Source organism: Nerophis lumbriciformis, linkage group LG30, assembly GCF_033978685.3.
Source record: "Nerophis lumbriciformis linkage group LG30, RoL_Nlum_v2.1, whole genome shotgun sequence".
Lineage (NCBI taxonomy): Eukaryota > Metazoa > Chordata > Actinopteri > Syngnathiformes > Syngnathidae > Nerophis > Nerophis lumbriciformis.
The window spans coordinates 20,975,087-20,988,233 of record NC_084577.2 but is presented as its reverse complement, the minus strand read 5'-3'; positions in this window follow the sequence as shown (position 1 = coordinate 20,988,233).

Sequence of the window (13,147 nt, the reverse complement as noted above, 5' to 3'; positions counted from 1 at the left end):
AAAATAAATTATTAAATAATTTAAAAAAAAAAATAATTAAAAAAAAAAAAAAAAAAAAAAAAAAATAATATATATATATATATATATATATATATATATATATATATATATATATATATATATATATATATATATATATATATGTTGTAAAATGTGTTATTTAAACAAATATTTTGTAAATAATTATTTACATACCTTAATTGTTTCCAAACTGTGTCCGTAACACGTCAGTCAAACGGCTGATCAAGCAAAACAGAAGTCATCGTCATGGACCCACTAGCTGCGTAAGCTAGCTCTCCAATCAGCTAAACAGATTCAGTAACTCCACGGTAATGTTTTGGTGACTTTACTGAGAAATTTGTGAAACTGAAACAATACAAAAAGAATGCCGTTGTAATTTAATATTACTAACACAGACACTCACAAACTGTTAGCATTTTATCTAATGCTAATGACGTACAAATATGCATGAAAATAGTAAATAAGAACTGTATTAGTTATATTGTAAAGCTTAAACATGTTGCTTGGAGTGTATGAATGAAGAATCCATACGAGTAGGAACACTATGGACGGCTCAAAGAGGGAACAGGACTTCTACTTTTGGTTGAAAGCTCAGTCTAAACAGAAGAGCAATGCAGTGCACAAAAATACAATTTTTTTTTTTTTTTTTTTTAAACTATTAGCATTATGATCGTCTGGGTAGAAAAATCCATGAAGTAGCCGCACCGTCTTATAAGCCGCAGGGTGAAAGCGTAGGGAAAAAAGTAGCGGCTTAATGTCCAAAATTTACAATATTTGAATAAAAGTGATAATTTTTGTTATTTTAAAATTATTATTTTTTTTTTTTTTATGTATTGTACTGGTTTTATATATATATATATATATATATATATATATATATATATATATATATATATATATATATATATATATATATATGTATTCATGAATTAGCCGCACCGTTTTATAAACCGCAGGATGCAAAGTGTAGGCAAAAAGTAGCGGCTTAATGTCCAGAATTTACGGTATTTGAGTAAAACTAATAATTGTTGTTATCTTAAAATTAAAATTAAAATATTTTAATGTATTGTACTGGTTTTATATATATATATATATATATATATATATATATATATATATATATATATATATATATATATATATATAAGTTGTGAAATTAGTTATTTACACAAAGATTTTGTAAATAATTATTGTACCCTCGTGGTCCACTCCAATGCAACACACTTTCATTTTTAAAGACGCTTGCTAGGTCAAGTTACAAGCAACTCCGCAGTTCCCCTCTCTCTTCATTAAAACTTCATAAAACGAGTGACTGGGTGTACAAACTAAACCAAACCCACGGCGCGCGTGTGGCAAATCACGGTCAAACACCGTTGTGGGACTTCCATGAGTTCCTCCGCGATGCGTGCAAGGGGAAGCCACAGGCATGCAGAGAAACAAGCAAAAAGACCCCCCACAGGTTGCACAACAGTCAGCACCGATGACAACACAAGTGACACTGATGCGCTCGGACACAGCATGCAAAAGAGGAGCTGGCGTGGAGACGAGTCGCAAAGTGACATCTAGGCAAAGTGGGAAGAAGGCACTAAAGCAGCTTCAATAAGTGCTCCTTCTCCATGTGAGATTTATCAGCCGACTGGCTGGAAGAGAATCAGCTGAGCCAAATCGAGGTCTGGAATGGGGTGGAATTGGGTCAACATGCTGATGCTGCGTGGCAATGGAAGCAAGGCACGAGCTTGAAAAATTGCCGTGAACAAATGCTGCGCTCGGTTTCTATATGGAAGAAGGACTCCTAAAAGTAATTGCATCAGTGTGATGCTGTTATACACTATATTGCCAAAAGTATTTGGCCACCCATCCAAATGGTGAGAATCAGGTGTACTAATTAGAGATGTCCGATAATATCGGCCGATAAATGCTTTGAAATGTAATATCGGAAATTATCGGTATCGGTTTCATAAAGTAAAATGTATGACTTTTTAAAACGCCGCTGTACAGAGTGGCACACGAACGTAGGAAAAAGTACAGAGCAGTTGCGTCTCCCAGTCATGCTTGCCAACCCTCCCGATTTTCCCGGGAGACTCCTGAATTTCAGTGCCCCTCCCGAAAATCTCCCGGGGCAACCATTCTCCCGAACTTCTCCCGATTTCCACCCAGACAACAATATCGGGGGCGTGCCTTTAAGGCACTGCCTTTGCGTGCCGGCCCAATCACATAATATCTACGGCATTTCACACACACAAGTGAATGCATGCATACTTGGTCAACAGCCATACAGGTCACACTGAGGGTAGCCGTATAACCAACATTAACACTGTTACAAATATGCGCCACACTGTGAACCCACACCGAACAAGAATGACAAACACATTTCGGGAGAACATCCGCACCGTAACACAACATAAACACAACAGAACAAATACCCAGAAACCCTTGCAGCACTAACTCTTCCGGGACGCTACAATATACACCCCCCCGCTACCCCCTACCCACTCACTTCAACCCCGCCCCCACCAACCCCGCCCACCTCAACCTCCATAACAAGAAACGTCGCTATTAGAAATGAAACAAGAACCGTTATAACAAGAAGCTTTGTTCCAAGTGTTACCAGAGACGTCGTAAAGAAACGTCATAACAAGAAACAGTGTAACACGAAACAACATCAAACGACGACAGCTTTTACATTATGTTGTTAGGCGCCTTTCTTGGGACTCACAACATTTCCCAACAGGAAACGTCATAACAAGAAACGTCGCCATAAGAAAAGTAACAAGAACCGTTATAACAAGAAACTTTGTTACAAGTAACAGTGTCACAAGAAAGGTCGTAATAAAGAAACGTCATAACAAGAAACAGTGTAACACAAAAAAGTGTAACAATAAATGTTCCTTGAAGCGTCATAACAAAAAATGTATTAATAGGAAACGTCGTAACAAGAAACAGTGTAACAAGAAACAACGTCAAAAGAGGACCGCCTTTACATTATATTTTTAGGTGCCTTTCTTAGGACTTAAAAACATTCACAACACAAAACATCATAACAAGAAACGTCGCTATTCGAAATGTAACAAGAATTGTTAAAACAAGAAGCTTTGTTCCAAGTGTTACCAGAGACGTCGTAAAGTAAGGTCATAACAAGAAACAGTGTAACACGAAACAACGTCAAAAGAGAACAGCTTTTACATTATATTTTTAGGCGCCTTTCTTGGGACTCACAAAATTTCACAACAGGAAACGTCATAACAAGAAAGTCACAATAAGAAAAGTAACAGGAACCGTTATAACAAGAAACTTTGTTACAAGTAACAGTGTCACAAGAAACATCGTAATAAAGAATCATCATAACAAGAATCAGTGTAACACGAAACAACGTCAAATGACGACAGCCTTTAGGATATATTTTTTGGCGTTTTTCTTGGGACTCAAAAAATTTCACAACACGAAACGTCATAACAAGAAACATCGCAATAAAAAAAGGAATGAGAATCGTCATAACAAGAAACTTTTTTACAAGAGTCACAAGAAACATTGAATAAAGAAATGTCTTAACAAGAAACAGTGTAACACGAAAAAGTGTAACAATAAATGTTCCTTATGTGTCATAACAAGAAACAGTGTGCCACGAAACAGCGTCAAACGACGACAGCCTTTACATTCTATTTTTTGGCGCCTTTCTTGGGACTCAACAAATTTCACAACACAAAACGCCATAACGAGAAACTTCGCAATAAGAAAAGAAACAAAAAACCGGTATACAAGAAACTTTGTTACAAGTAACAGTGTCACAAGGAACATCGTAACAAAGAAACGTCATAACAACAAACATCGCAATAACAAAAGTAACAAGAACCGTTATAACAAGAAGTGTTGTTCCAAGTGTTACCAGAGACGTCGTAACAAGAAAACGTCATAACAAGAAACAGTGTACCACGACACAACGTCAAACGACGACAGCCTTTACATTCTATTTTCCTGCGCCTTTCTTGGGACTTAAAAAATGTCATAACACAAAACGCCATAACGAGAAACGTCGCAATAAGAAAAGAAAAAAAAAACGGTAAAACAAGAAACTTTGTTACATGTAACAGTGTCACAAGAAACATCGTAACAAAGAAACGTCATAACAACAAATGTCGCAATAAGAAAAGTAACAAGAACCGTTATGACAAGAAGTGTTGTTCCAAGTGTCACAAGAGACGTCGTAACAAGAAAACGTCATAACAAGAAACAGTGTAACACGAAACAAGGACAGCCGTTACATGTATTTTTAGCCGTCTTTCTTGGGACTCAAAGACAGTTTGTTTGACGTCACAGACCTTCTTTAGGGACATGTTCTTGCAAACAGTGCCTTTCATCACTTTTCTCCCTGTTATTCTTTTCTTCACATTCTCTACCGGTCTTTTCCTTTAAATTGTTGATCACGTCCTGTGTGCTCCCAGCTCCTGCCAGACATGGAAGAGGAATGATTACTTAAATGACTGCTGGCTTCATAATAGAATTGTTCGGTTGACATTTGCGCCATCACTGCTATTATGATCTGACCTTTCCCTCCCTGCGTTTGTCTGTGTTGTGTGCTCGGCTATTTTCTTCTCATCATATGGTGCTGACGTTGAAGGCACTTGGTTGTTGGGGAGCCCCGGTTATTGACTGTAATTGGGTCCTCGGTGAGTTTATGAGCTGCGATCTACAGTATCTCACCACAGAGACTACAGCCCTCATGTTTTAGCAGAAGTTAATAGTAACGCGCTATATTTACTATGTATTTGTTTGGATAAATTGTACTTGTCAGAGTAGTTTTAAGAAGAAATTAAAGCTGCAAGCAGCGTTGGTCGGGCCCGCGTATTTGGCAGGTGCTAGTCCTAAGTGTCCCAATACTTTTGTCCAGTTTTAGTAGTACGTGTCCCAATACTTTTGTCAAGTTGTAGTCCTAAGTGTCCCAATACATTTGTCCAGTGTAGGTGTCCCAATACTTTTTTCCAGTGGTAGTCCTAAGTGTCCCAATACTTTTGTCCGGTGGTAGTCATAAGTGTCCCAATACTTTTGTCCGGTGGTAGTCATAAGTGTCCCAATACTTTTGTCCGGTGGTAGTCATAAGTGTCCCAATACTTTTGTCTAGTGTACCTACCTTGTCTGCATTGTGTAGGCACTAGAGATGCGCGGTTTGCGGGCACAACCGCGGAGTCCGCGGATTATCCGCGGATCGGGCGGATGAAATTTAAAAAAATTAGATTTTATCCGCGGGTCGGGTCGGGTCGGGTCGGGCGGTTGAAATAAAAAAAAATTAGATTTTAAATAGATTCAGGCGGGTGGCAGTTAAACCAATTCGGAAATATATATACATAGTTAAATGTTGTTACCCACATACGAAAAATGAGCAGGCACCTGCTGCATATGCCACAACAGAAGAAGAAAAAAAAAAAGAGATGGACACTTTTACGGAGCGGAGAAGGGACGCCTCGCCGGGGTCCGGGACCGAGGCCCCTTCCCCCGAGAGGGCCCCACCGGGAGCCGTAGCTGAGGCGATCCGCGAGAAGGGCCCGACGCACGTCCAGGGTCACCACCGCGCCCACCGCACCGACACCCCGCCTCGTCCGCCTTCGCCGCGGCCGGCGTCACGCGCAGCAGGTAAGCAGCTTACCTGCCCGCCACCCCCGTGGCCGGGGGCTCGTAACAGGGGTCACTCCGCGCGCTCCGCCCGCGCAGCTTACCTGCCCGCCACCTCCGTTTCCGGGGGCGCGTAACAGGGGTCACTCCGCGCGCAGTGCGCTCACGAAAGGGGTGGGGCTCACCCTAATTGATATAGACAGCAGGACGGTGGCCATAGAAGTCGGAACCCGCTAAGGAGTGTGAAACAACCCACCTGCCGAATCAACTAGCCCTGAAAATGGATGGCGCTGGAGCGTCGGGCCCATACCCGGCCGTCGCCGGCAGCGAGACGCGCTTGGAGGTGCGCTCAGCGCGGCTCCCATATGATTGCGCACTGGTGTGCGTCTGAGTCGTGACAGCGTGGCACGCGAATGTCTGTACTGCATTTGATCAGTCTCCTTTCTTTAACAGGCAAAAGCTTTATAACCTCACTAATGCCTTGCATCTTCTATATTAGATATATAACAACGGGCGGGTGCGGGCGTGTGCGGGCGGGTGCGGGCGGGTGCGGTTCTGAATAATTGTTACATCGGGTGGATGACGGATGGTTGACGACTTTCTGATGCGGTTGCGGATGAAATAATTGCCTATCCGCGCATCTCTAGTAGGCACGCTGGTGCTTCCTGCTTTTAAGCAGCCATCTTAAAAAAAACAGCAGCGCAGCAGCATCAGCGCAGCGGTTCTTTGAAGGGTCATAAAATCAAAACCGGAGCAGTTAGAAAAACGCTGTTCTGTACTTTTATACACAAGGGTTCAGTCCCTCTCCTGTGTTAGTTTGAAGCCGAAACGACAAACGTGCTCAGAGGAGATAGTTTTTGAAGGAAGGTGACCGGTTTTTACAAAAAAATTGTTTTGAAGGGGGAATAGCAAACTTCCTGTTGATTTTTCCTCGGGGTTGTCAATCTATGAAATGTAGGTCTAAGTGAGACCTACATAGAGGTTTTTGTTTCATGTCTCTCCGACCTTCCCAGTGGGAGTTACAGGCAGTTTTGTCATTTTTTTCTTCCGAGGAGCAGTTTTTTCAGCGTTTTATTCAAAAATTGCGCTAATAGAGCGCAATTTTGAGATTTGGGGTTAGGTTTTTTTATTAGATCAAAATTTTTGCCAGTCCTGATGTGTGTGTTCAGTTCGGTGAGTTTTGAAGCATGTTAAGGGGGTCAAATTACAGCTCAAAGAGGCAAAAGTGACTGTTTTTAGTACTTTTTTGTCTTGAAGTGGAAATTGCCAAATTCCTGTTGATTTCTGCCCAAGGATGTACAATTATGAAATCTAGGTCTAAATCAGACCTACATAGACAATTTTGTTTCATGTCTTTCCGACCTTCCTAGTGGGAGTTACAGGCAGCCTAGTTTTTTTCTTTTCCTAGGGGGCGCTAGAGCGCAATTTTGAGTTTTGGGGTTCGGTTTTTTCATTAAAAGACAATTTTCGCAGGTCCTGATGTGTAGGTAAAATATGGTGAGTTTTGAAGCATGTTAAGTGGGTCAAATTAGTGCTCAAAGAGGCGGCCGGTATAATAATAATAAAACCTTACAAATTCAATAGGTCCTTATGTCCCATTGCATAAGGACTCCCTTTGGGAGTCCTTATGCAATGGGCCATGCGGGCCCTAAAAACACTATTTTTACTCTGTTTCTATAAGTTTCATTCTTGATCGCTATCTTTATTCATATCATCATTATATTTATTAATAACCTATTAACTGGTACTTGCAAATACAGATTCCTATGGCCTCTTTGTCAGGTTCAAACATTGATGACATTTATTAAACAGACGAGAAGCAAGGAATCATGCAGAGACAGAGTTAAATTTTGCTCAATTGAGGAGAGACGTGTTTTGGGCTGTACTCTAGTTACAGATCCAAACTACGTTCTAAAAGTCCAGCCCCTGGTTACATCACTGAAGCTGTCGCTGAGGGAAGGGGGTAATCTCGACAGCTCCAGTTAGACACAATATATGATTATACAAAAATACAAATGTGCTTGCCTTGTCTCTGCTCTGTCTGTGTCTAGGTACTCGATGTTCAGCCTTGGTAGTCAGCAGGCCGATTCTGGAAACAAACACTGATACGAGACTGGCTTGCAATCTTTTGGATTGCCAGCTTTGCACAGACAAAGAAAAATAAAATTTCAGCACAATTGATAATAACTATAGCAACGGCCCTTAAGCATAAGAGTTGTGTGATAATATATACATAATTATTCTAACACTCTTAAAAATACTTCTTCCGGCTGGCACTGTCACATGACTCCGTTTCACCAATCCAACGCAAGCACTAGACCCGTTCAACTCCATTTCACCAATCAAATGGAGCCTGGCAGTCACATGACCCCACAGTGACGTCAGACCAAGGCAGCACGACGTTTTTAACGTTCACTTACAAACTAGGAAAAATAACATTTATATCATGCGCTGTCATCTGTGTCAGTGGGAATGTTCACATTTCAGCCCTACAATAATTCCTCTTTCAACCTGCTCAGTGGCCTTGTGGTTAGAGTGTCTAGGTTGTGAGTTCAAACCCCGGCCGAGTCATACCAAAGACTAGAACAATGGGACCCATTACCTCCCTGCTTGGCACTCAGCATCAAGGGTTGGAATTGGGGGTTAAATCACCAAAAATGATTCCCGGGCGCGCTCACCGCTGCTGCTCACTGCTCCCCTCACCTCCCAGGGGGTGGACAAGGGGACGGGTCAAATGCAGAGGACAATTTTCACCACACCTAGTGTGTGTGAGACAATCATTGGTACTTTAACTTTAACTTTAACTAAAGAATCGTTGCAGTAAGTTGTACATTTTTGTGTGTATTTTATGTTTTAGATGCGCTTATGCTACCGTTAGTCCTGTTATGACTGTAAAATGTGTATCTTCCGTAGTTCATACTGTAGTAGTGTATCTGAGTCTCTTTTACACAAACAAACACGCATAGCAGACACCAAGTACCACATCTCATAGCACATAACTGTGGCGCGTTCAAGGAACCTGATTGAAGTTCGAACCAGGGGCATCATTGGCTCTTTTTTAGGGGGCGTTAAGTCTCCCTAAAAAATCCTTAAACCCCCCTGAATTGTTGATTATTTTTTTCAAAAATAATGATCGTTGGGTTGTAGAATTTTTACCAAATAGTGCCAACAAATTGAATATAAAGCAGCCGGACTATAATGTTAAATTATTATACAAGCTGTCATTATTAATTTAAACACAGCATGTCACGTAAACACTTTAAGGCAGTGTTTCTTAACTTAAGGGCCCCTAGAGGGCCGTCAAAAAATATCTGTTTCTCAGCTGTGATCCGTAATGGCCGCAGCGATACTCAGTTGTAATACACTTTTCCACCACTTGTGGCAGTAATGGCAACATCAAACAAATGGAAGACGTCTGGAGCTAAAGTCATCGAGTAGTATTTGTTATGTTTGCAGAAAGGGAGTTCATGAATCAGACACCAGGGGGCTATATGTTCAAAGATTATATATATAAATAATAATAATACAAAACAATACTGTGTATTACCGTGATGTTGGATGAGTTAGCAGACAAATTCAAAGGGGGCTAGGCAAAAGGGGTCCGTGATCCGCGTGAGGTCAGTGGGGCAGAGTGAGGTGTCGGAGTCCGTGTCCAGAGTGAGGGTCGAAGATCGAGGAAGGCAGTCCAAAACCACGGGGGAAAAAACTGGTATGACTCGAGAAGGATCTACGGGAGAACAAACAAGGACGTCAGACACGGAGGGAAAACGCAGAGAGAAAGAAAGCATAAGTTTTCGGCTTACGGTACACCAAGGGTAAACTAAGTTCCCGCTTGGATCCTTAGGTCCACTGGTCCTTTATACAGCTCCCTCTCATCAGGTCCAGGTGCGCTGATTGCTGATTGCCCACAGCCTTGCCGGCATGAGCGCAAAGCTGAGGGCGCATTGGCTGTGACAGTTTTAAGTGCAAAAAATACGACTCTAGTGTTGAAGCTGTATTTTCATTTGCCCTTTAATGTATTGGTAGTTTAGTTATAAAACGTAAATATGATTCATTTAACTTAGTTAATTTACCACAATATAATAATGTAAATTTCCTTTTTTTCAGTTATTTATGAGTCCTTTCTTAGGCAGTATATTGGGTTCATACTTATGTTTCTGATCAGTCTGATCTAAGTCTAAGATTTATGTTTTAGATCAATCATAATCTTGGTGATTAACACAGGTTTCATGTCATTTGACACGGTTGTAAACTGTAAGTCAGTTAAATATAATTATTGAGTACAATTAAAATCAATAGTAGGATTACACATTTAGTGGTAATATTTGAGTGGGACCCGGGCCCCTATAGAGCGAAAATGTTGAACGCCAAGGTCAAAAAGGTTAAGAAACCTTGGTTTAAGGTAAATATTAGCTGATTCACATACAGTCATTATTAGTGTGTGATGGAAAACATTTACGCACCTTTGTATATATGGCAATATTGCTGTGTGGAAAGCACACTCTGGCCTCGTCATGGTTCACTCATTTTAAAAGTAACACTTCACTATTCTAGTTCTCATTTCGAAAGTAAAACTTTTCTATTCTGGTTAACAGTGCACCATTGTCTAACAGCCGGTACTTTCCACTGTATCATATGCTCTCTCCCCCTCCCAACTGTGTTCAGTTTACAAAAGGACAAAATAGAGAAAGACCTTTTTGTTTGATTACTTGATTATAAAATTTCCAATACAAGTGAATAATAATAATCATTATAATACAAGTTATTATTACTATTTAACATGATTGCATCTGTTTAGAACTTTAATCAAGGTCCCTTGAAAGCACCACAGTTATGTCCTACGAGATGCCAAAAGTGACACTTAAAAGCAACTTTCTCCGATGCTGCCACAAAACCGATGTATTATATTTGCACCTTTCTGTCCAGCACCTCATCCTGGTCCCCAAATGTCGGCGCTGTGTCTGAACGCATAAAAGTGACTTTTGAAGACGTTATGGCATCTGTGTGGAGTGAACAGTGAAGTGTTCCATGCTGCGTTTGCCATCGGCTAAAAACATTGGCCCTCCGGAGCAGCGGTTCATTGAGAGAAATATGACTTCCGACATGACATACAAGTCAGTTTTCCAACATGATAAAAACACCGTGATTTTTGGAGGACAGTATGCATGTGGTTGTCCAAGATCCGCGCCAAAGTTTCATTTCTGTATTATTGTCCCTTGAGAAAATATAAATACATCTGAATTTCTTTGAAGAGCTGTCAAAGCTAATATTGTGTCTATTAAAAATTGCCGTATCAACAACATCAAAGTCCGCCTTGAAGCATTTCCTCTCATCATACCATCCGCCCGCTTGGCATGTTCTTAAAAAGCGACCCTCTCCGACCTCACATTGTTATGCAGTCATCTCAGTCATTGACAGTCATTGATGTGTTCATGCTTGCATTCTTCATAGCGCTCCGTCTTCAAAGTCACAGTTGAAGTCGTTTCCTTTATCCGTCCTCTTATTTCTGCTAAAAATTATTCTCCACTTTAACACAGTTTCAAACAAAAGATTAATATTCAGTATGTTTAGTCGGATCATCCAGGAATTGGCGATCGTGAATGTCAACTGGCCAACGCAGTGGTGTCCAAAGTGCGGCCCAGGGACCATTTGTGGTTCGCACCCTGGACAAATGTAACAAGAAAAAGTTGAAATGTAGACTCTAATAACACAAAGTACCATGCAGACTGTGTTTTTTTTTTTTCTCTAAAGCTGGCATTGCTCAAAAAAATAATAATTAAAATAAAATAGATGTTATGAATGATTGACCTATTCAAGGCTCCGGCTACTTCACATTAAATATTCCACTTTGCAATGTTTTTTTGGGGGGAAAATAATGCATATTTTGTGTGTTTGCCATGTAAAAAGTGTTGACTAAAAAGGCATTAAAAAAAATAAAAAAATAAATAAAATATACAAAATAATTAATCTTAAAATCGACATATACATTTAAAGTTGATCTAGAGATTTAAGTGTTAGAAGTTAAAATAAATAAAAAATAAATGTATGATATATATTTTAACACTATTATGAGTAGGGCCCTTTTGGATCCCTGATAATTTTAGTGTGATTATTTATTTTATTTTTTTAATTTTTTTAAAGGTTTAAACTAATAATACATTTAAATACATTTTATGAATGATTTACCTGTTTGAGACTCTAATAACTTCACATTAAATATTCCACTTTGCAATGTTTTTTTCGGGGGTGAAATAATGCATATTTTGTGTGTTTGCCATGTAAAAAGTGTTGACTAAAAAGGCATAAAACAAACAAATAATAAACAAATATAGAAAATTATTAATCTTAAAATTAACGTGTAGATCTAAAGTTGATCTAGATACTTAAGTGTTAGAAGTTAAAACATTTTAAAAAAATGTATGATGTATATTTTAACACTTTTGGATCCCCGAGAATTTTAGTGGGATATTTTTTAAAAAAAAATTTAAATTTACACTTTTTTTTAAAAGGTCAAAACTAATAATACATTTATGAATTACATTACATTTGATGAATTATTTACCTGTTTGAAACTCTAATGACTTCACATCAAATGTTCCACTTTGAATTTTTTGTTTTTGGGGGGAAGGGGATATTGTGCATTTAGTTTTTTGCCATAAAAAACAAAAAAAGGCATGAAACATTATAACAAAAACAATAAAAAAAACAGCTTCATATCGACAGACCTAAAGTTGATCCCGAGATTAAAGCGTTAAATAAAAATCAAACATAAATTAATATAACTTATTTTATAAATTTTTATGACTGAAAAATTTTTGGGTCCCCGGTACCAACATTGAGAGGACCCCTATTCCATCCCTACAAGCCTGCGAGACAGGCTTGTAGGGATGAAATAGCCTCTGTGTTTTTTCGTATATATATATTTATATATGTATATATATTGAATTGAATTTTTGGAGTATGTAAAAGTTCAACTCCTACATTGTTTACTTCCGTGATGACCTCTTTAAAGCGTCACAAATATCAAGCAGCTAAACGTATAAAATAGATAAGTATGGAGAGAGTGTTTTGCATTGTTTCCCATCATGCCTTGCAATTGATTCAAATGAGTGTCATTTCAAATTTGTTGTGGTGATGGGACATTTTTTTAATATATAATATCCACAAAGTTCAGTGAGCAGGTTGTGTTACGTGTGACGTGTGTTGACTTCTTGTGCTGGTTGATTTTTTATTTATTTTTTTCCTGCGCCATGACTAGGGGAGGTTGTTCGGATTGGGTCATTAAAGCTAAATAAACCCCAATTCTGACTCTTCTTGCCCTTTCTGGGTGTGCTGTCTATTAGATGCATCTATATTTTAATTATGTCCCCCTAATTTTATCCATAGAGTGTACAGTATTTGGATCTTGCTAAGATTTAACTCATTCACAAGCATGCTTTTTGTATTTTCGGTCTTGATTTCCTTTCTTTGCAGCTCTCAGCCCTCATGTTATCTGGTAACGTTAGCCGATGAGCAACCGAAT